This window comes from Mesocricetus auratus, unplaced genomic scaffold (genome assembly GCF_017639785.1).
Source record: "Mesocricetus auratus isolate SY011 unplaced genomic scaffold, BCM_Maur_2.0 Super-Scaffold_100691, whole genome shotgun sequence".
Classification (NCBI taxonomy): domain Eukaryota; kingdom Metazoa; phylum Chordata; class Mammalia; order Rodentia; family Cricetidae; genus Mesocricetus; species Mesocricetus auratus.
The window spans coordinates 55570618-55591799 of NW_024429267.1; the positions used below are offsets into that span (position 1 = coordinate 55570618).

General features: G+C 48.2%; 1 protein-coding gene across 3 annotated transcripts in view; it reads left to right on the plus strand.

Moving 5' to 3' along the window:
- Itga9 (integrin subunit alpha 9) overlaps positions 1–21182 on the plus strand; it is a 296388-nt gene that overhangs the window by 171612 nt on the left and 103594 nt on the right. The window lies entirely within an intron of this gene.

Genomic DNA, 21182 nt, shown 5'->3' on the forward strand with positions numbered 1-21182 from the left:
ACAAAAAAGGATGAGCAGTATTGGATATTTTGCGAGTTGGTTTCAGAATGTATGCTAAAAATACAATTTTAATAGCACATACTACCAGAGGGATTAGCTGGGGTTCAGTTTGCAATTACACCCCAACTCACAATTGACTGCTCCTTATAATCTCTGTTTATTTGCATGTTGAGAGGGGACTTGACATTTATTACGTTGGGTTACATTGCACCATGGGAAACCACCAGCATTTGACCTCCAGGCTTGGTCTCATGTGACTTAAGGTAGTATTATGTGACGATTTCTTTCATCCTGTCCCCTGACATTTAACAGTAGTGTCTGTTTTAGCGGCGGAACAGTTTCTGAAGCAGGATGGGGTGAAGGAAAGGGGCAGCCAGCCAGCCAATGCGAGCAGTCTCTTTGTTATTTCAGGGCTTCCTTCCATGGTCTGCAAATCCCCCAAGGCTAGGGATGAACACACCAAAGCCTTCTGTTTCCCCTTTGCCAACCTTTCAGCCTCCTTTCAGAATGACAGTGCTTGTCCTGAGTCAGCTACATGCCAGACAATGGTTTCCTTTTGTAATGTACCTTCTGAAAGATTATATTATCTCCGGGGCCAGGAATCCCCTCTGCAAGATGTGTAACCGATTCTCAAAGCAACCATCAGTGTTAATAGGTCCTGGAAGATGTGTCCTGTTGTACTTGCCCTTACATGTGGAGAGTGAAGTGGGAACCAGTGATGACACATACCGCTGGGAACTTTCGTTTTTGTCCTTGGGTTTGTTTGTTTTACATAAGGTCTTTCATAGCCCAGGCTGGACACTCGCCTCAACCTCTAGAGTGCTGGAATTACAAATGTGTGCCCTCAGGCCTGGCTCCAATGCTGTGCCATTGTCACTTTTGTGTGTGTGTGGGGGGGTGCAGAGCACTGTGCACTCACGTGTGTGTGTGTGTGTGTGCACGTGTGTGTGCACGTGTGTGTGTGTGTGTGTGTGTGTGTGTGTGTGTGTGTGTGTGAGTGTGGATCCACAGGTCAGCATCACATGTGCCATTTTCAGGGTTCGGCTCGTGTGTTTTCTGGGACAGGTTTCTCTCACTGGCCCTGTGACCCTGGAAACCTTGAGCAACCAACTGACTAGTCTAGACCGGTTAGCCAGGTGAAGCCCTGTGGTCACCAGTCTCCACCTCCAAGTGTTAGAATCACCGGTGCACCACCAAGCCTGGCTTTTCATATGGCTTCTGGGAGTGAACTGACGGTCCGTGTACCTACATGGCAAGCACTCCGTCCATTGAACCAGAAGCTTGGTCCCCACACTTTGTTTTTTGTTTTGTTTTGTTTTGTTTTTGGTTTTGGTTTTGGTTTTTTTTTTTTTTTTTTGACACAGGGTTCCTCTGTGTAGCTTTGGAGCCTGCCCTGGAGCTCAGTCTGGCCTCAGACTCACAGAGATCTGCCTGCCTCTGCCTCCTGAGTGCTGGGATTAAAGGTGTGTGCCACCACCGCCCAGCACTCCCCACACTTTTATTTATAGCGTTTAATAATATTTTATTCATCAAAGGAAAATCAGTGGCTCCATTTCTTTAGTTGGAGCATACCAGGGGAGCTGGCATCCTGTCCAGCACCCCCTCCTCACCCAAGTGCACACGCAAACACTTCTCCCATAGATGCTAATTGCTTCTGGTTTGACTCTGGAAGGAGATTAGTTTTGAGTAGCACATGCTTTTTCCTAAGCTTAGGAAATTGCTTTAGACTCAGAGAGTGGATAATGGGGCTGTTTAACAGCGAGAAGAGCCTCCTGGGTGGTTAGAGACATTGGTTTTAAAGACGGTTCATGAATTATCAGCTCATTCAGTTTAATTTTACGTATGTCTTCCAAAAAAGTGTTTTAGGGAAAATACAGGAGTTTCTTTTTATGTGGAGCTAGACTGTAAATGCTTGGGTTTATTTTGGATCCTAGAAGACTTCATGCGGTAGGAAAATATCCACTTGATCCGTGGTTAAGCATTGCTAGGAAAGTCCTGGCGTCCTTACTAGCCGCTTGTGAATTGTGCCTTCTGTGTAACAAGATGGAAAACTCAGGGGCCATGGCTGAAAAGCACTTTTGGTGAGAGTCGCCGCCACTACTGGCCTTTCCAGAGTGTTGTTGAAGCACGGCAAGAAAACCCCAAGGTGTGATGGTGGCGCCTGTGACATCTTACCAATGGGGGCGTCTAAGCAAGCCCTGCACAGTGACATCACCAGTCCACTTGCCAGTGTGGATGGAAGCAATGGAACAAGGCCCCGCCCCAGGAGGAAGAGCTGTGGCTGGTCAGTGACTGCCAGGAGAGAGGGGTTCAGTGTTCTCCAGGTACGAACCCCCAATAGGTTATGTAGTCCTAAATGGTTAGCACTAAACACATACGCATAGAAGCAACCCTGAATGGACTCAGAGCGTGGTATTTCTCGGCCCACCTCCCCACCCCTGTGGGGGGGGGGCAGGGAGAGAGAGAGATCAATGAAACAAAGTGGCAATCGTTCCTCTTATGGATACACGCATGCCATGAAGGTCGCTTGTTACATTTCCTCCTGGGGACACTCTCGGGTCACCTGACAGTCGCTGACATTCAGCTGTGCCTTGGCAGATGCATTCGTGCCTCTGAGTTTGATAAGGTGTAGAGTCTAGGCCTGGCTGTCCCAGCTTAGCTCTGTTCTCTCCCTGTCACTCTGGCACCGGTGGGCTAGAGAATGTCAAACTTGTTTGAGGGCCAGCACCAGGAAGCGATGGCTCTTTAGGCCTGGGCTCGGAACTGGGACACTCTTACCTGGGCCAGTTTGCTACAGCATGTCACAAGGCCACACTCAGGTCAAGGGCTGGGAAACATTTTCTGCCTCCTTAGCGAGTGGATTTCCGAAATGTATGGGAAAGGGCATGAACATAGAGAGGGGTGAAGGATAGTGACCATGATGCCGTCTGCTTGGGCCACGAAGAGCAGGGTAGGTTCACCTCTCATCCTGAAACCCTAGCACTTTCAGGGCGAATCTGGCCTTTCTTCGAATTCCATCTCCTTAGGGACAGAGACGTAAGCCCTGGCACCTGGGCTGAGGTTTCCAAACCTCAGCTCGGTGTCCTTAGACCTCTGTGACCATCCTTAGGAATGAGGTGTTTTCCTGCAGGACCTGTGGTCTCTTCCCACACCCAGAATCTTCCGCGAAAAAAGCCTTTGTGGTGTTCTTAAAGCCCCTGGTGTCCCACAGGTCAGGGAAACAGCCATGCGTAGCCAGGTGAGCGGACGTGACACCAAACCACAGAGTCTTGTGAGCCAGGCTTGTGAGGGAGGCACAGCAGGAAGACAGTGGTGGGAACGGGCTCCAAGCAGTTTAGTACTTGAGGCAGAGGAAGCGTTCATGGCTATTGACTAACCTGTGATTCGTTACTGCCTGGGGTGCAACACACACTCGTTTCTTGTTGGAGCAGGTCCAACTGCAGGGATGAATGGGAAGTGGGCCCTGCTCTCCTGGTCTGTGTAGTCGAGGCAGGAGTGACCCAAGAGCCGAGCTGGCAGCGATGGTGGGTGTGAGAGGAGAGGATGGGCTCTTACTGGGTAAAGGCAAGTGTGAGCACAGATCTGGGCCCCCGTGAAGAGCTGTGGGTGGCTAGGTTTGTGGAGATGCCTGGGCGACGTGAGATGAATGAGGAGGAAAGAGAGGAGTTGGATTACAACATGCCCAGGAGTTGGGGCTTCATCTTGAAGCCAGGGACGGATAGAAGAGGAGAATAAACCTAATAGGGATTCAGCGAGCTGTGCTTGGGGGCCCGGGCCATGGGATATTGGGGTGGTGAGAGTCATTCGGTCTCCCGCATTCAAAAACAGCATGTTACTCCTGGATCTTTGGGTCTGGACTCTTCTACCCATCTCGGTTCCATCTGCCCGGAAAAGATCTGAGGCGTGGGTATCAATCGGCTCTAGAAAGAGCAGTAGCATCCGTGGCAGGGTTAGCCTGTGGGGGCTGCTGGGACCTTCCCCACTATGGGGCTCCCCAAAACTTCACCAGGGTTCCCGGGGTGGGACTGGAGCCTCTCATTCGTCTTTAGAACCTGGCTACCATGCTGAAGCCCAAGAGTGTGGGAAGCGTGCCTGTGATGGCCGGGAAGACTGAGGTACAAAAATGCTATGGCAGACTGAGGAGTGTGTGTCTCGTGGAGGAGAGGGCAGGCTAGAGACGTTGTGCTCACTGATCAAGAGTGTTTACTGCTCCTGGGGACCCAAGTTCAGTCACCAGCTCACGGTGACTGCAACTCCAGCTCCACGGCAGCAGACACCTCCCTCTTGCTTCTTTGGGCGCCTCCATCCATGTGTGCCGTGCCCCCCCACACACATGTGATTGTAAACAAAAATTTTAAAAGAAAGTAGAGGGGGGAATGTTGGGAAGGGAGTGGTTCACCCAGAATGGCCAGAACCATGGATATAGCTGGTGGTTTTCTCCTGTTCTGTCTTTTGAGACCAGGACTCACTGAGGAGCCCAGGCAAGGCTCAGCCTGGCTGTCTTCTGGGACTGGGATTACAGGCATTTGTCACACTGCCTGGATTGGAAATTACTTTTCTCTGCAGATAGCGTGCATTTCTGCAGGTCTGTTGTCACCTAGACATCCAAGTCTTGAATTGAAACTCCAAGAGGTTTAATAGGTTTGAGCCCCATGCTCTGACATACCATCCACAAATACCCAGGAGCAGGAATGCAATTGTTCAGGTGGTCTCCATTAAACAATTCTGCCAATTCCATTCATAGACTATCCGCCTGCCTGTCAGGGTACACACAGTACCTAAGAACACCTGTCAGGGTGCATATGGTACCTAAGAAAGTGTCAGATGTGATCACAAGGAGAGAAACAGAAAGAAAAATATGTTGGGGCAGTCGAGCTAAAAACTTGTTTGTTTTTCATGCATCCCATGGGGCATCGTGGAACGCATCAAGGCTTCCTTAACAGCTTACAAATTAATGGCCTTGAAAAGACTGGAGTATTTGCAAAGTCCAAACCATTTGCAGCCACATATTTATACTCTAACTGTAACCTTGGGGATCAAGAGAGAAAGAGTGTGTCTCCCTAAACCACTGACTGGCTGGAAGGTGGCTAGACCCACCCATGAAGGACCAGCTTGTAGAGAGGACCACCCCTTCTCAAGGGCACCCTAAAACGTGGTCAGAAGCATCATCTACACTATGAAGAACAGAAGTGAAATTCTCTTCTTCATTGAGCATCTACTATGCACTGGGTGCCCGCTCTCTTCTTCATTGAGCATCTACTATGCACTGGGTGCCTGCAAAGTTCTCTATGTGAGGCTGCAGAGATGACTCCGCATGGAGGCTCCCTGGAGTCTGTCTGTAGCTCCAGTCCCAGGAGACCCACTACCCTCTTCTGGTCTCCATGGCCACCAGCCATGCATTGGCTGTGCACACATATACATAGGTATAACACCATAACATTTAAAAAAAAAGTGAAGCAAGTTCTTCCGTGTACACAGAAGCTCCATGGTATCTTGCCAGCTGTATCACCTTGGATAGGGCCTTTAGCTTCTACATGACTTTGTCTCCTCGTCCTGAAAACAGGGAAATAACCGCAGTCCCCAGAAAAGGCTCTTTTTACTATCTAATAAATTCATAACATATTCCACTGATTCAAAACGTGCCTGGTTGACCAGATGTAGAGGTACATCTTTGATCCCAGAACTCGGGAGGCAAAGGCAGGTGGATCTCTGTGACTCTGAGACCAGCCTGGTCTACAGAGTGAGTTTCAGGATGGCCAGAGCTACCTAGAGAGATCCTGTCTCAAAAAAAAAAGGGCCTGGTATTTAGCGATTGCTCTGTAGGTGAGTTTGAGCCACCTGGCCCTCAGAACACTGCTGGGAAGTGACTGTGGCTGTGTTGCCTCTGAAGAATTACTAAGGCTCAGGAAGGAGCCTTGCTTGAGAGCTCATGATAGCAAGGGAACTAAAGCTGCCTGACCAGGGGTCTGGAAGTCACTCACCTGAGGTCAAAACCTCAATGGCAGAGGCAAGGAAAATACTTGGTGGTGGCTCCCAAGTCTCGTGTTTTGTCCCTTAGATTAATATCCTGTGTCTTTATGGCCATTGTACCTTGGGGCACCTGGCCTATCTCAAGGTGGAAAAGACTTATACATTCCTCTTGAATTTTGTTTGCTTCCCTATGTGTTGAGGCTGGGGATTGGAGGGACTCTGCCACCCAAATATCTGACCCCAATCCTTCATCAGGTAGACTCTTGAGGGTGTCTTTGATGCATATGAATGGCAGAAACCCATCCCAAAGAAGGACTTCTTGTGCAGCCCTCCCCACTGTCGAGATTATGATGGCACTGTTCCACCTTCTACTCCCTGGATGGTAGAGAATAGAGATCCTTAGAAGGACACTGAAGGGGGACTGAGGCAGTAACCATAGCAGCCACAGGGGGGTTGACGGCGTTCACACACTGAAACACCCTCCACCGACTCTGTCAGTGCTTGCCTAATACAATTTTTATTTCATGATTTTTCTTTGGCTTTTAAATATAGTCAGCCATGGGAGGTTTCTGTGTTAGAGCCTCTCCAGCAGGGTTATGGTGACAAGACTGTTGTCCTAATAACTGGACCCAAGTGAAGGGTTTAATCAAGCGAAGGGTCCCACAAGAGCCCCCACACCTTCCCATCTTGGCATGATGTGCCTTTGCTAAAACTGCTTGCAAATCATTGTATCACTTGCCACCAAACACTAGACTTACCACAGTAGGGCAGACTCAGTTGTGGGAGAAAAAAAAAGCAAATTATGAGGTGTCAGATTTTCTTGGACTACCAGCCCCCAAACAGTGACATGAAGACTTATTGTGAATTATGAATTCTTAGCTTAGGTTTGTTTCTAGGTAGTTTATTTATTTATTTAACTTAAATTTCTAATCTATGTGTGCCCAGACTCATTTCCCTCATCTACATGCTGTCCATCATGCTTTCCTGCTTGTTCCTTGTCTGGCCGGCTGGCACCCCCCCTTCGTCCTTATGTGGCCGGCTAGCACCCCCTTCCTCCTTGTCTGGCTGGTACACCCCCTCTTCATCCTTGTCTGACTGGCCTCTGGCAGGCTGGCCCCATCCCACTTGGGTCTGTGAGAGCAAGCTGTGTTTAACTGGGAGCCACATTAGCTGCCCCAGCTCTAGGAAGTTGGTGCCCGCACTATGGCGGGTGTTTTTACTTAGCTTCTTGTTTGTACTTAAAAATGCCAGCAGCTCAAGTGCTCACTGTATGGCAGGGCTGAGCACTGGGCTATTAGGAAACCATGTCATTGTTTGTTTTTTGTTTTTCTTTTTTTTTCCCTCCAGCCTTCTAAGGCCCTGTGTAGAAATAGGTGCCCCACATTGGGTGCCAAAATGCTGTTTTACCTTCCTTACAGTGGCTGGGCATTAAAATACTAGCAGCCAGCCCCTAAGGCTGTAGACTGGGGAAATTCTGTTCCCTTGGACAATGGCTTTGTTGCTGCCACTAAAAGCAGCTTTAACTAAATCTCTAATGTCCTAATAAAACTGGAAATTCAAAGGCTAGGGTGAAAACCTGCATGAGCTCAGAGAATTATGGTAGCATCTGGCTAATGTTCTCTCTTTGCGGGCATACCCTGAAGTCTCTCTCCTTCCACACCTCCCCAACTAAAATAAAACCTATGCTAAGTTCCTCCCTTCCCTGCTACTTACTGTCAATCAGTTGCTAACCCTGCCTCTCTGAGCCTAGGTTAATTTTACTAACACAATGTAACATATTTTTACATAGTCAAACAAATGTAGCACATCTTTGCCTAGGTAAACAAATATTCCACAACAATGGAGCTGTGCAGTTTCTTTGTTTTCTGCAAGCACACAGGCTTTCCCGCTCTCCAGGCTTTTTCTTGTCCTGCACACACTCTCTCAGTAGCTTCTGTCCCAAATTTGATCTGGCCACTGGTGGGTGAGGATGCCCTGCTTGTTCTCATATATAGCTGTACATGGGGAGGCATGGTCCTTTCTATTTGTCCCCAGTAGTCAATGGCTATAACCGACCCCCCACCCCCTACTCCCCACCTCCTCTCCCTGTGAGCCAAAGATAAAGCCTGGGTAAAACATGGGATGCCCATAAATCATATTTCACTTCCATGGGATGGTGGGAACCACATAAGAAGACTTCCAGATTATACGAGCCTCTGTCCCTGCCTCCTTCCAGGTCTCAATCTGAGCATGCTGAGCTGGGTGGATACTGTTGGCACCACGCCCAAGTCCCCCATGTGTCAATTAACAGCACACACTGACTGCCGCATTGTACTAATAACTGACTGCCCTCCTCGGGTTCAGAGAGTCACTGTTGTCTTCCACCAAAGTCCTTACTCCTCTTCCCAACTGGTAACCCATGGGTGACAGTGAAGATTAACTAGATAGCACTACTGCTGTTCTGTACATTCTTGTGAGCCAGACCAAGGGCTAAGATTGTAGCCCTGCTCAGGCTGCCTCCTGGGTTTCCACAGAACCACCCAACCACTGTGACATACATCCTCAGAGCCTGCACTGACATGCATGGGAGTTACACATTGCATCTGCTATTTCCTCTCCTGGATAGGCTGGAAAGTTCTTCGTAGAACTCTGAATTTCTAAAAGGAGATATAATCTAATGATGTGAGTGGCGAGACAGTTGTTCAAGGGCTTTTTAATTTGCCTTGAATTGGAAGGATGTGATGTGAGAGGCTCCTTTAGGTTGGCTCATGGGACTTGGATCTTAGGGATTGCCCACTGATACCCAGGGATTTTGGGACTAGCCATATCCACAGGGTACAGGCAGAGGACCACCCACATGGGAGATGCTCCCTCTGTAAAATGTGCCTACTTGGGGGCAACCAAAAATAGCTCCCATTATGGGAGGGAACACAGATGCCCACTTGGAACCATCAGCCCTGCTGAGAGTCCCAGACATTTTTTTAGGAAGCTTTATGTGGTAATGAGGTTTGAACAGGGTAAATGACATTGTCTCAGTTAACACCTATTTTTCTTCAAGCAGGGGAAAAAAGTTTAAAGTTATTTATTTTTCTTCTGGTATGGAAGCATGCAAACCCTCTGACCTCCTAAGCCAAGAGGGAGAAAATTCTCACCTATGCCACTCCTCAGCCCTCCAGGGCTTGGGGAGGAAGGGGGCTTCTCATTACTGCAGGGGTGGTAGGACTGTGGTGAAGTTGTTATTACTGCAGGCGGGGGGATTGCAGTGTAGGAGGTCAGCTGTAGCTGCTGACTTTATTATTAAATGCCTTTTAAAGATTCCCTTGTCATCTTTCTTCCTGGCATCCGAGGCTGGGCATGCCCTCCACACTTCCTCTCCCTCCATCACAGCTTTCCCCACCCTGAAACAGCCCCCACCATCATGTCCCACAGAGATGTCCCTCAGAGTAGGAGCTGCCTCAGCCTGCACTCCATGCCCTGTGGTGATGGGAGCTGGGATTCATAGGGTCTGTGAGCTTGGAAGCTGGGATTCACAGGGTCTGTGAGCTTAGTCAGGGAAATAGTCGCATCTTGGTTTTCATCAGCTTCAAAGAGAAAATTAGCATCTTATCTGAATGTGGTTGTAGGCAAGGAGCCACGGTGACATGAGCAGGGCTTGTGACTTTGTCACACACAGAAATGATAGATGCTTTGGGATGACACTGTAGATGTTTTGAAATGTCCCTGCCTCGGGGACAGATGTGGCAAATTTCAAATCCTCTTCCACGTCTTATCATTTACCGTATTGTTTCTGGAAGCATGACGCTACCAGATCACACGTTTGGTCCACAAATGATCTCGTGCTTTTGCATGCTTGACTTCGTTCTGCCACTCTGCTTTTCACGCAGCGTCTTGAGGAGTCCCTTTGTGTCGCTGCACAACACTGGGTTAGAAATGTGTCCTAGAAGCTTCCCCTGCCTGAGGGTAAAGAGTGGGTATGAGAAAATCATGTTCCAGAGGCAGCTGCAATATTATAGTATCTAGAAGTATCTTTTGTTTGTTTGTTTGTTTTTCAAGACAGGCTTTCTCTGTATTGCTTTGGAGCCTATCCTGGCCGTTGCTCTGTAGACCACACTGGCCTCAAACTCACAGAGATCCTCCTGCCTCTGCCTCCCGAGTGCTGGATTTAAAGGCATTCACCACCACCACCTGGCGTGAGTCTTCCTTTGAAGGCTCGGTCATGTCTTAAAAACACATAGCCAAACTTAAAAGCCACAGGTCCTCCCTCTGGCTCCCTGCAGCTCCTGCAGTGACAGCTATAGTCACTCTCTTTTCTCTGCTCATTGAGTGTCACGTCTGCTGCGTGGCCTGTGTCCGAGAACGTGTGGAGGGTGTCGGGGATTGACAACACAGAGACTCGTTTAAGGATATAAAGAAAACTTTAAACAGGCTCCAAAAAGGTTCAAGAAAACTTCCTAAGAAAAGTTCCCACCAGAGAAGCTTCTGTTCTCTCCTCTCCCCTGGCTGGTTCTGCTCTGACACCAGAGGTGGATGTGTGTGGGATTTTGAAGGTGCGGTTAGTCTTTGGACAAGGTCGAGGTCAGGGCCGTTCCCGTGGGAAGGCCTTTCCCAGGAACTTATTGTATCGTTTTTAGTAAACATGTTTTTACTAAACATTGTCTTACAGCTGCCTACTCCCAGGCAGAAGGGGAAGTGGGTCTCTGCTCAAGGTCTGGTGTTCCCACAATTGAGGACACAGGGAATTCCATCTGAGCTTCTGTGAGCTTAAGAGAACACAGGCTCGAAGAGAAGGGAATTGGGTGGTGGCAGGTGTGGGCAGCCACACTGTGGACATGTGGTGGCTGCCTGGGTGGCTGCAGCCCATAGCATGTGCCTGTTCATACCTGCAGGGCCTCTGGGACCCAGAGACCAGGGGGGAGGAGCTTGGGGATCCTACTCCCCGGAGCTCCCTCACTTTACAGCAGGAAGGATCTACAATTAGGAAAACTTGCTGTTTCTGGATGAGGTTTTTTTTTTTTTTTTTTAAAGCTGTTGTCATTTGATGTCACCCACTGGGAAACATTGTGCCCTAAAAGAGAACTCATCAAGGGGCTGTGATCTCTTCTGTCACCAGGCTGGCTGGCTTACCCAAGAAGCACAGGTGTGTGTGACACCGTGTGGTATGACGGTGGGCCTCTGGCGGGGCCAAGGCAGGCATTCCCACACAGCCCCCTGCCTCCCTCATGACATCAGACCCCCAAACAGCCTGCAGATCTTAGGGACTCCTCTGCCTCCGCCCCCTCCCCCACACTGAAGGATCTTAGTCCTTAATCCAGTAGTTACAGGGAGTGAACCTGATTCATTCCAGATGTCCCAAGACTTCATGATTCCGGAAACTCCCGAAGTAAAGGCTGATGAGGCTCAGAGTTCCTCTGCTTTTGGGGAAGCAGCCTTTCTTTCAACATTTACACAGATGGCACAGGAAGCGTTTGAGCCACCTAGGGGAACCAGGGGACTGGGCGGGGGTGGGGCCTCAGGCTGGCTGAGTTTCCTCCTTAGAAGAAACAAGGTTGTTGGTGCAAGTCCTGGCCCTGCCATGATGTGAGCTAATGAAAGTGCCCCAGCCAGAATCACCAGAGACATGAGCACATTACTTTCAAGTCACGTGGACCGACTACTTCTTGAACCTTGCTGGGGGACCTACTGTTCGGATTCATTTTTTCTTTAGCAAACATGTTTACTTCCACGGTACCCACGCACCACTGGCCCAGGTGGGTGTATGCAAGGAAGGTAAAAAGTATTTTTGCCTTCGTGTAAATGGATTTTCTGTCCAGATCTTCAGCCCTGGGAGCCATCTCAGAACCACTGCAAGTACTGGGAGGTGCCTCCCACAGCCCTCCATCTCCAGCGGGAGCAGATGCTCTGTGGGTCTGTCCCGTGAGACTGGCAAGGATTCAATGAGCATGGCGAGAGGCAAAGCATACGTCCAGCCGTGCGGCACTGCTAGAGAGAGTTGTCGTTTACGTAGGTACACAGCGTATTCTATCTAATGATAGTGATCTGGGTTTATGCATTGTTGAGGTTGTGAAAGGCATAGATATGAAAGTTGTAGACATCCTCAGGGAATATGTCCCGAGACTAGTAGAGAATGCCTGGAATCATAATAAAATTTAAACCTTACACGCCGTATTAGTTGGCGTTCTCTAGAGACACAGAACTGATGGAATGAATGTGTATGTTCATATATATGGGGTTTATTAGAGTGGCTTACAGGTTATGGTTAAATTATTCCAAAAAAAAAGGCTGTCTCCTGATGTAAACTCCAAGATTTCAATAGTTGTTCAGTATAATAGTTGTCTCCGCTAGTCTTCTGTGTATGCCCGAATCTGGAAGAGGTGGCTCTTAACACCAGTGAAGGAATGAACTTTCCAGTGAGAGTGAGGTCAAGCAGGCATAGAGTGAAGGCTTCCATGTCCCTTTACAAGCTGACAGCAGAAGGTGTGGCCCAGATTTACGGTGGACCTTCCCACCTCAAATGATCTGGATTTAGGAAGCATTAGGGTGTATGCCACCATGCCTGGTGCTACTTTCTAGTTTTGTTTGGTTTTTGGTTTTGGTTTTGGTTTATGTTCTTTTGAGACAGGGTTTCTCTGCGTAGCTCTGTAGACCAGGCAGGCCTTAAACTTACAGAGATCCGCCTGCCTCGGCCTCCCGAGTGCTGGGGTTAAAGGTGTGTGCCACCACTGCCCAGCTGCCACTTTCTGTCTAGTGAACTGACTGGCACAGGCTGTTTTCCTGTGTAGCTTCTGAGAAATGTAGATTTGAATCGTGGTACCCATGGGGACGAGGTTAAGTAGTACTGCCATTGGCAATCAAAGAAGTTAATGAGCCATTTGCCTTATTTAATCCTGATGCCTTTAACTGCAAAAGGAGGAAGATGTTAGTCTGTCGTCAACTTTGACAACCTTCAGCATTGACAGTTCCTAAGCCTCCGTAGTTTCATCCCATAACACATGTTCATAAACATGGGTGAGTTTCCCTCCTTCTCTTCTGTAGTTTCATCCTGTAACACATGTTCATAAACATGGATGAGTTTCCCTCCCTCTGCTCTGTAGTTTCATCCTGTAACACATGTTCATAAACATGGATGAGTTTCCCTCCCTCTCTTCTGTAGTTTCATCCTGTAACACATGTTCGTAAACATGGATGAGTTTCCCTCCCTCTGCTCTGTAGTTTCATCCTGTAACACATGTTCGTAAACATGGATGAGTTTCCCTCCCTCTCTTCTGTAGTTTCATCCTGTAACACATGTTCATAAACATGGATGAGTTTCCCTCCCTCTCTTCTGTAGTTTCATCCTGTAACACATGTTCATAAACATGGATGAGTTTCCCTCCCTCTCTTCTGTAGTTTCATCCTGTAACACATGTTCATAAACATGGATGAGTTTCCCTCCCTCTGCTCTGGTTTTTATCATTTACCTCTCATGTCTTGGTCTTGGTCTTCATAGCACTCTTGTCTGGGGAGCATTTGGTGAGACCACTTTGGTGTCTCACCCCTGCAGGCTGACGTTGCCAACTTTTAACTCTTGAAATGTCAAAGGTCTGAGGGTGAATTTTTTGTATTGTTGGCCGCAGATCAGTACTTTTCTGTACAGAGTAGTTGCTGGTGTGACAGAGGAGAGGTCCAAAATGTGGCTTAGGATAGAAATGCCTCCATAAGAAATCCAGGGAGCTCTGGAATAACTGATAAGTGCTTGTGGACTCGGCCCTTATAGGTAAACAGCATCTGAGGAGTGACTGCCACAGCTTACATTCTAGGACTGTGCGTTGTCCGTGTCCTGGAGGTGTCTGCTGCTGCCTCCCTGGGGTCCTGCAGGGTGCTTACTTGTGTTTGCTGACTGGTATCTCACTCTTCTCGCTTTGATCCTTAGTCAGTTTCCCCAAAGAGTTACATTCGAAAGCCCAGTAACCTATACCCTCGGGCTCACCAACAGGTAGCGTCTTTTGTGTTTAAGGCTTAAGGTATAGTGGTTTGGGGTCACAGGCAGCTTCCTAAGGGCGCATGGCCTAACGACATTGGCACATCTCCTGTTATGAACAACTGCCAGCCACAAGACAACTTGTACATGCCCTTCCTGCAATCCTCCGACGGTCAGCCTTGGCTATGAGGTGTGTTTACTGCCCGCGTGTAACAGGATTGTTGAGGACTGAGTAGACTGGAAGTAGCCATAGAAATTGAAACTCTATGGAGCTAGGGAGGTGGCTCAGTCAGTATAGTGTTCACTGGGCAAGCATGAGGTCCTGCGTTTGATCCCCAGAACCCACATTAAAAAGCTGAGCGTGGTGATTCTTGTAATCTTAGTGCTGGGGAAGTATAGACAGGCCCCAGAGCCTCGCTGGCCAGCCAGCCTAGCTTACTCAGCGAGCACCGGGCCAGGGACTGACTTGGTCTCAAGAAACAAAGTAGGTGTCTCCTGAGGAATGAATCTGAGGTTGACCTCTAGCTGCAACTCCCACAAACACACGCGTGTTCTCCCTGCCCCCCCCACACAAACACACACGTGCTCCCCCTTGAACACACAGAAAAAAGACCGAAACTATGGTACCTGGGATGTACCCTTGTGGAAATCACCTGTGGACCATGAAGATGAGGCTGTGTGTTATCCAGTGTGGAGCCTCCAATTGTGGCGCCAGCACCACAAGCAACTCCAAGGTATCAGGAAAAGAGAGACAAGATGTCCATTTATTTGTACTAAGAGAATGCATGTGTTGCCTTTATTGCCAGGAGAGTGTGTATGTGTGTGTCTTCATTGCAAGTGCTAACAGGTCTCTCCCTTGTAGGAGGGAGGAGCTTTATGTACATACAGGTTTACAGCATAGTGGAAAAAACCCCAGGTAGAAGAGAGCATGTTTTCCTCCTGCTAGATGTTGATGTCAGAGGGTCAAGGCCAGGGCAGTAAGCCAGGACTAGAAAACAGAAAGCACTTGGACTGGAAAACAAGTTGCACTTGTAGGCTGACCAGCAACTCACAGAGACCCCATGGGGCTGGGGCCCAACAATCCAGAACCTGGGGCTCCTTCCACAAGGAGCCTGGACCCCTCTTTTACAGATGTAACAGATTACCTGGTGCAGTCTCTTACTTGTGACAGGCTTCATCCTCTGGCTATTTCCCATTGAGAACACTGGCAGAGGACCTCGGAGCAAGCAGAGCCTTGCTCTCTAGATCCCTTCCATCCATGCCCTGAGTTTCTGGCCGGGCTCTGCTACCAGGAACTGCATCTCTTCTGTCCATCAGAGGTGCTTGGAGTGGGCCACGCCTCCCTTTGCAACAGCAGCCCTCAACCAGTGGCTGCATGGAAAAACTGCACAGATGGTCCTCGCCCCTGATGGGATAGCTCCGAGGATTGTGCTTTGCACAGTTCCAGAGTATTCTCCAGAAGGACTAAGATCTGGGACCTAGGGAAGCCACTGGCTTCATGTCACAGCCCTCATCAGTTGCTTGTTCCCCATCCCTGTGTGAGCTTTGGGGGTTACCCCTGAGAATATCACTTGCTCCTGGAGTGTCCCGTGCTAAGATGTTCCTGTTCTCCGTGTGTTCATGGCTCGCCTTCTTTTCCCCAGAAAAGTGGTTCTCACTTGCCTGATGTGTAAGCCTTGGACATCAGATTTAGGTAAAATTTAAAAAGTTACTCTGTGGAAAAGTTCACACAGATGCCCCCCTCAGCATTTCTTTTTTTTTTTCTTTTTTGGTTTTTCGAGACAGGGTTTCTTTGTATTGTTTTGGAGGCTATCGGTCCAGCCCAGCCTCAAACTCACAGAGATCCGCCTGCCTCTGCCTCCCGAGTGCTGGGATTAAAGGTGTGCGCCACCACCGCCCGGCTCCCCCTCAGCATTCTTAATACTCACAAGTCTATTTCATTTATTTTGTGAAATTTTCATGCAACTTATTTTGAACATGCTCCTTCCCCTCCCCCAGCCCCTTCCAGGTCCCCCTCCCTACTCACCCCACTTGATAATTGAGAAGTGAGTTTTAAGGAGATGAATACTATTGCTACGGTTTTTCTTTCTTGTGCTGGGATTAAGCCTTCCATATGGCAGGCAAGCACTCTGCCCCTGAGCCACATCCCCAACCTTCAAGCTGATTTTTTTTTAAGTAACCAACTTGGTTTACTCTGTTTTTCCTGTAGTTGTAATTGGGAAATTCTCTTTAGCGATAATTTTGATGGATATGATTGACCTGGGTGCACTTGGTAATCTTGCATAGTTAGTGTCCTTCACATAGCACTCTTGGATGCCAGCAGCAAGAGGAAAGCATATTTTATGACAAGTGGCTTATACCTGCAGGTAAGGGCACAGTTTAGGTCTTTAGGAACATCGAATGTCCTTCAGCCACTTTCGTTTCTTCCTGTTGAGTCTTTAGAACAGTCTGTCTGCACAGAAGGCAGGGGGCGGGGTTCTCTTCCCTAGGGATTCAGCAGAAGTCACTGATAACATAAATGCGTCTAGTTTACCCACTGAGGAACTTTGGGTGGTCATCATGTTGTGTGGAAGGAATAAGGCCAGAAAACAGGCGCAACAAGGATCTTGTGTCAACTCCCACTCGGTTACCAAGCAATACCTGACACCGGGGACAGTGAATGAATTTATGCTAAAGATTTAGGAACCCCTTAACACATTCATAAAATAGTTGCTTTAGCATATATTAGTAGGGATGCAGAGATGGGTCAATGGTTAAGAATCCTGACTGCTTTTCCGGAGATCTCAGATTCAGTGCCCAGCACCAACATGGTAGCTCACAACTGCCTATAATTCTAGTTCCAGGGGAACTGACATCCTCTCCCGACCTCCATGGACAGTTGGCATGCATACAGTACACAGACATAACATGTAGGCAAAACACCCATACAGATAACACATTACACAGATATATTCTGGAAGAAGTTTTAATAAAAATAAGCAATATGTGTCTATCAAGCTATGAACGTGCTGGAAGATGGGCCTTATAGAAACATATGGTTTAAGTCTCCTGGTGACTATTAATGATGACTTTCATGTGAAAATGCCAAAGAGGTCTATGTTCAGAAGAACATGACCCACTTAAAAGGCTTCGCAAGAAAATTAGAATTAATGGGAAAATTTATCAGAGGATAAAATTCCTTGAAAATTGTTCTTCAATAAATAAACAAGCCCCCACAGAATGTCTGGCACACAAACTGTGCACCATTGTTTTAAAGTCTTGGCAGGACTACTGCAGAAGCTTGTCCTTCACAGAGTCCTGTTCTACTCAGATGTCATTAAAAGAGCCTTCCTTGCCAGAGCCCTTCCTGAAGGAGTTTGTTACATGAGAGCCACGCATAGAGAGCTCAGGACATTCGACACTAGCTCCAGTTAGGACCCAGCATGGCTGAGTGGGTTCTCCCTCAGACTCAGCTTCTCCTTCTGGGCAATGGGAAGATTGAAGCCGTGTTGGGGGTGTTTGTTTGCTCATTCAATGGTGGAGCTCATGGAACTCCCTTGGGAGAGGCGGGCCTCTGATGTCCCACCAAAGGATTAAATGACAGACGCGCAGTTCCGTTCGAGGCATTTGATGGTATTCTCGTCTGTTGAAGAATGGTCTTCCTAATTGTCAGGAAATTATATCCCCTTAGAACGTTGGTACTGGAACCAATTCTGCCCCTGAGAGTGCAATGATAAGCCATCCAAGACAAAGGCTTCTGCCCCTCTGCTGTCAGACCCCGATGGTGGAAACACAGCTCCTCGTCCCAAGTTAGTATGTGAGCTCTACCAGGAGCCACCCATACAAACATAGTGAGCCCCCTCCTCCAGAGCTAGCTATTCGCTGTCCTCAGTAAGGGACAGTCCCGGAGAGAGCCTCACCTGTGCTGGAATTTGGTTTCGATTGATCCTGTGCAGGTAACCACGGCTCGTGTGACATCATAAGTGCTGTAACCTCATCAAGTCTGGAAGCTTGATTTACAGCACCGACCCCATACCCTTACACATACAGGGCCAAGTGGGACTAGTGGGTGTGGTGGTTGGAATGCAAACGCCCCCCATAGGCTCACATATCCGAATGTTGGGTCCTCGGTTGGTGGAACTGTTTGGGAAGGATTGGGAGTCGTGGCTTTCTTGGATAAGGTGTTGGGCTGTGAGGCTACAAAAGTCCATGCCATCCCAGTTAGTGATCTCTCTCCCTCCCCTTCCTTGTGATTGTGGATTAGATGTGAGCCCTCAACTAATACTCTAGTGCCATGCCAGCCTGCTGCCATGCTCCCAGCCGTGATGGCCATGGACTCTAACCCTCTTGGGCTGTAAGCTGTAGATGCACATATTAAGATACATGGGACTAGGATGAACATAGGTTAATTTTATTCGAGGAGAAATCACTTACATGAGAAACCAATGGCCCACAAGTTCCAGCTTCAAGGATCCACACCCAGCTGCTTTCTGTGACCCAACTGGAACCAAGAGAGAGCAAGCCTGCCACAGACCCCAGACCAAATCCCACATGCTCAGGTACACACCTGTGACCACACCCACATGGGCGTGGTCAGCACCACAGGTGAGGAAGTTAGATCTCTCACTACAGTAAGCCCTAATTAAATGCCTTCTTTTATAAGTTACCTCGGCCATGGTGTTTTGTCACAGCAATGGTGAACCAAGAGAGAAGAGAAAGGGGTCGGAGGGGAGAGAGAGAGAGAAAAACAGAGAGAGAGAGAGAGAAACATTGGGTAGGACAATTGAAATGAGAAATCAAAGATACAAATGATCGTGTTTAATTGTTTAAACGTATGAAAAAAATCTTAAAAATTAATTTTCAAAATTAGTATGTAGCCACCTTGGTAAAGTTCTGAGTAGAACTGATAAGAACTCAAGAGGCTGGTAAGCTCACAATAGGGACATTTGTTATTCACACGACATTGAGAAGGACCTCCTGGCACGTTGGCAGAGGGGACTAAAGGACATGGCTGACAGTGGAGAGGAGAGGGCTGTGTAGACACGAGAGGCTCCCCTGGGTTCTCATCCAACCTCCTGAGCTGTCTGCTTCATGATGTCCTCATCTCTGAAAGTGTCTCTCTCGTCAGTTCCTGTGAAGTTTCAGAAAGGCTTGTTTGACAGTACCCGGCCCCCTGCTAGCAAACTGTATTTTCGTTTCATTTCTAAGAATAACTTAGGGAGCAGCAACCTACTGTTTTGGTTATAGAGTTTTAGCTCTAGAGAAAGAATGAAAACAACTTTGAGGTTTCTTTTAAAAATTTTTGAGTTCGCATTCTACCCTAGAAGGTGCCTGGCTTTCCTTAACCACTGAACCACATTGGAATCATTTGACTATGCAAACCCAGGAATGACCTTACTGCGTGATAAAGTGGCAGAGGGCCACGTTGTGGGGGCCTGGAATAAGTTCAGATGTCCCTGGCCTGATTCCTTGGCATTTATACATGAGAGAAAGAGAGAGACTAGTCTTGTGAACTACGACACTGACAGGAGGCAAATGTTCTCTAGCCTGTGGCGCTGTGCCCACCTGTGTGGTCTCTCTGCCTAATATCCCGGTCTCTCTGAGGTGACTGGTCATCTGTGAACATGTGCACATGTCCTCTCGATTTAGCTGGGTTAGTGCTGTCTCCTAATTCAAGGTCTGAGGATTCCTCCTTTCATGTTACAAAAGCGAATGGAGACAGAAATAACCCAACAATTGTTTAGGACTGGAGTGGCCAACAATAATAAATAATTGCCACAATAGCTTGAGGTCAAGGTCTTAATTCATTGGAGACCATTCAAGAATTTAAAACCCTTCTCTAAGTTAATTTTTCACATCTTGTTTGGATCCCTGGAGCGCTTGCTTCCAAAGCAAGGCCATCAGATTTCTTGTTGAGCATGTTTTTCTTGTTGGCATGCCAGACACGCTAGAGTGGGGGGCTACTTTCTGGAGATGGATAATGACGGTTCCTTCCCTCAAAATCTATATTCCAAAGACCAGTAGCCTATTGAGTGTTTGAAAACCCCTCTTCTCTTGCACGCTGTATCAGCTGTGTTAATTGCTGCAGACGACATGACATATGCTGGCTAATTTAAGTCTAGTTTATTGGAAAGATACGAGCTGGTTTACAGGAAGCTTCAAAGGGGCTCCGAGGGGGCGACCAACTTCAACAGGAAACAAGGGAGGCAAGGTTTAGCTTGAGGAAGCGACTTCTGAAGCCACCTCAGACAGTCACGGGGACCATAATGTCCTTGTGACACCCTCAGAGCTGTGGTTGGGACATTATCACCAAGGTAAGGACTCCTGAACATGCCTAGATGGCAAAACTGCTTAATCAGGTTCCCGAAGCTTAGAGACCATGAGGGGTGCCCGCCCCCATCTGTTGATGAGCTCTTCACATTTATCACAGAGTCTTTGAACCAAACAGCCACAAGTAACAACTGTTCCCTGCACAAACTCTCAGAGGCTTCTCCTCCTCTCCCACGGGAGTGACTTGATTTTTCCCAGAGCTCTTATGGCTTGGTACCCATCTTTGCTATTCCCTTCATCCCCATCGTTATCACCCTTGGCCCATTCACTCCCCTGCTCACAACCCAACGTCTCCCCCTTCATCTCCTCTCCATCTCTGACCCTGTTTCACCTCCAATGCCAAATGCCACCAGTTACAAAGGAGTCTGAATTCACTCCCCACACTCAGCAGCTATGGCCCACGCTCTGCTCACTCAGCCCCAACCTTTCCAGGTCCTACCAGCAATTACCCCCCCCCCATCACGTGTGTTCATTCGATGGCTCTTTCCCATTCGTGTGCAAATGCTCTATGACAATTCCCATCCTTTAAAAAAATCGTCTCCACAGGCCACTTCCCTGGTAGCTTCCATCCTGTTTCTCTACTCTACTGAAAGAAACAGCTCCTGGTACCCACCTGTAGTCACTCTTCTAATGTACTCCCTCTTGGTCCAATCAGACTTTCTGCCATGATTCACCCATGGAATGCCCAAGGTCACCAGTGATCTCTGTTTACATCAAAGCTTCTTCAACTGTGGGTCATAAACCAGTTGGGTTTTTGAGAGCTCAACGTGGGGAACTACAAAGCCCTGCCAGTGGTAGGTTTCTGAACTCACAAAAACTGCAATTTAATTCAGATTTGAGATGTCGCCGGCAGTGCTCACGGACACTGCCCCACATAACTGTTCTGTAGACCCACCATTCCGAACTTCATACCGAACATGTCATCACCCCAAAGAATGCTTCCTGAATGTCCATGCTTACAGTTGAG